At 34.3% G+C, this 3,438-nt stretch overlaps 1 non-coding gene across 1 annotated transcript; it reads left to right on the plus strand.

The window, feature by feature from the left end:
* LOC117681604 (uncharacterized) lies at positions 1-3,438 on the plus strand. The gene is made up of 3 exons (XR_010710948.1): positions 1-94; positions 362-428; positions 1,068-3,438. It is a non-coding gene; the product is annotated as an uncharacterized protein (transcript).

Genomic DNA, 3,438 nt, shown 5'->3' on the forward strand with positions numbered 1-3,438 from the left:
TAAAGATCAAGTGCCATCAACTGGACTTCCGAGCGATTTACAGCTAGTTATAGATAAAGTACCCGTGTAGGTTGACCCAGTATCACCTGTACAAGTAAGGGTGTTATAAATACAATAGATGTGATTTCTCTTTCGGCGGGGTGGTGCATGGAGGGATCGTTCGGGTTTTTTTAAAAATATTTTTTTACCACATTTTTGTAGGGTTTTTTTATATATAGTAATATGTACAAATGTTTTGGAGGTCTGATAATATAATATTCGTAGGTTAAATTCTGATTAATTGTTTACATGTTGATGCATGTACATTCATAATACTAATTGCACTGCTATAAATAAACAATTTGGAATTCCCGGTTCACAGAGTAGACTAGGTTGGGCTGGTTTTCAAAAATTGCTGAGACTGAGATCCCAAGGAGATCCGAGACAAAGTAAGATTGAATACGCATGATACTCTCTGTAATGTATGGAATATGTGTATGTATAAAAAGATTAATCCGGTAAGCATTAGGCTGGTAATAAATATAATAGTAGATGACCGCGTGAAAGAATTATCGGTTGGTTTTAAGTACTGCATGTGAAGGAAACTAAATGGAGTCGGTAGGTTGTATTTGCTATGCTAGGCTATAACTCTTGTGAAACATTGTTAACATTTCTCATATTATTCTGCCATGCAAAAAATGATCGAAGAAATGTGAACTGTGAATTCAGTTAAACCGATATACATGATGAATATAATGTACTATAGATAATGCGGGTTATACATATGTAACTCACCATAACACGAAGAAGTATCTCCCAACGTCAATGTCAAGTGTACGAATCGGAATGCACTCCATGCTGAGCGTGTGTAGCGTACAAGTATCAAAGCACTTGTTGTTATATTATAAGCGGAATACAGAACCCTTGATAAAGGAAGATGTCGTGCATGTTTCAATGCCTTGATTCGATGTCCATGCCACACGCTTAATTTAATATCTTAAACTTCTTTAACAAAATGTTTCTTGAAATTAACTCGATGTTATACAGCTGTATATTACATTTTACATAATTGTATTTTAACATTTCAGAAGTGAGAATGGATGAATTTGAGAAGAAAGCAATGCAGAAACTACATAATAAGATAATGCATTGTTTAGAGCCTTCGCAACTCCATGATTACCTGTTTCAGGAGGGAATAATACCAGAGGACTTTCTGTTCGAACTTCGCCAACGATGCCGAATACCAACGGAAATTTCTAGATTATTCATAATGCACCTTAAAAAACATTGTCCTTTTCATGTGTTTCTCATTGCATTGAGACAAGATAACGCTTACTCTTTTCTTGCCAAAGAATTAGAGGGGAAATTGGAAGAAATAAAAAGCCAGAGAAGAAATCGTTCATCTTCAACGAAGGTTCCCTGGTATGAGAAAGCGTACCATCCGATCAGAAGAATTCAGGTTTACAACGAATACAGAGAGGACATTGTTCACGAAAGACATCTCTTAAAGCGACTGTGTTTAGATTCAAAACTTCCCGAATTTTATAGCAAACAACGCTCGTTGAAGTTAAAATGGGAAGAGAACAGAAACATTGAAAGGTGTGACCAAAGCGGAAAACAGCTGGCAGCGGACCTTTATTTTATATCGTTAGATGCTGAAATGGAACACAGACGTGTAAAATATGATAAATCCCTTTATGAAAGTGACGTTTTTAAGGAAATGAAAGCGATTATCAAAGAAACATCTAACCCCAAACTTCGCATGATGCTATATCTAGGGAGACTGGCTTCTTCCATGGTGATGTTTTAATAACAATTTACTGAAGAAGGGCTTGAAAGCTGCCCAAGAAGCAAGAGAAAATGGCGAACGAATCGAGCCATGTAGGGAAACTGGAATAGTACTGCTTATTTATTATAATCTTTTGTGTCAGGAATATGAAATTACTCGAGACCAAAGTCTTAGAGACAACCTCATAACAATAGCAAGCGAATCTCTGGATCACTTTGCGCAAGAAAGAGATGAGGTCTGCTTTGATTTCCGTAGAATAGTTATGTTAAAGACTTCTTTTATATATTTAGGAATTGGTCTCTTCTGTGATATTGTATCGGTACCTGTAAGTGAATCTCACATAAAATATGGTAAGAATTGTCTAGAAAAGGCTCTCCTTGACTGGGAAAGAATGGAAAGAAGATGGAAAATGATTTTTCATTTCGCCTTTGCACGCATTCATCAAATTCACAAACGTTGGGACCTCGCTTATTCTAGTGTGGAAGATTCTTATAGATTTTGTAACGATGGGAATTTTTATCAAGAGAAAACAAACATTTTGATTTTTCGAGAATTCATCAAGAAAAATTATGATTTAATGAATACATAAATACCCAATTTCAGTGGAAGCCCCAATTAACAAATCATTTTGTACCTAATGAAGAATGAAAAATACCAGTATCAGGATTTTCTTTTAATTTGGTATCAATTCTGTCATGTTGTAAAGAAGATGGGGGAATAAGATGGCGCAAATGCCCATTCGGTTTAGTAGTGAAATACAATTTCGAATTTATGTTTCCCCAATTAAATCTATTCAAATATATTATAATAAAACTTTGCAAAAGCAAAATTTCTAACTATAACCAGTTTTTAATATATTTAACAAAAAATAAGAAAAAAAATATTGTCGGAAATTATGATGGTATCGAACCCGTAACATAAAAACCCTAGATATATAAGGTTAGCTTATGCCAGGTGCTCTAACCACTGAGCCATTTCAGACACAACAAAGTGGGCTTTTTAAATATTATCTGTGACTAAGGTCACGAACTACCGTACTTGTATTATTTTTTCAAAACGTTCAATTGTTGGGATACAAAATGATATTTTTAATGTATAGTGGGTCATCTCTCCACGTTTTTGTTGATTGAAATCGGTTTGTTTTCCAATCGACCTTAATTAGACTATGAGAAAAATATGGAGCAAAGACCCACTCTATAAAAGAAAATGCCCTGAAGTTCTAAAAAATGACAGTATTTGCAGGTTTTGATACGTACACGCCTGTTTGAGTCAGCATATTCCAAGTATTGAACATACCTATAGGTTAAAAATCAATAATTCGTTAAATATATATTGTTTTCAATGATTTAAAAAAAACCCATCAGATTTATTGATACTTTAATTTTTCAGTAGCCTGTCCGACCGCGTATGGGCAATTTACACGCCTTATCCACCCATCTTCTTTTGTATTTACTGCCAATTTTTTTTATATTTCATACATGGATTCTTTATAGGTCTAAAAACCAAAACGACACCAAAAATTTATAGCTGGGAGTAACCGTTGCCATGGTAAAAGAGGTGAAAGATGGACACATTGCAAAATTTATTTTATTTGTAGCCAAATGATAAGGTTTTGCCCACTGAATTATTTAAGCTATCAACGATTTAAATAAAGCTTTGTTAAATGTGAA

Source organism: Magallana gigas, chromosome 2 (assembly GCF_963853765.1).
Source record: "Magallana gigas chromosome 2, xbMagGiga1.1, whole genome shotgun sequence".
In the NCBI taxonomy this organism is placed as follows: Eukaryota; Metazoa; Mollusca; class Bivalvia; order Ostreida; family Ostreidae; genus Magallana; species Magallana gigas.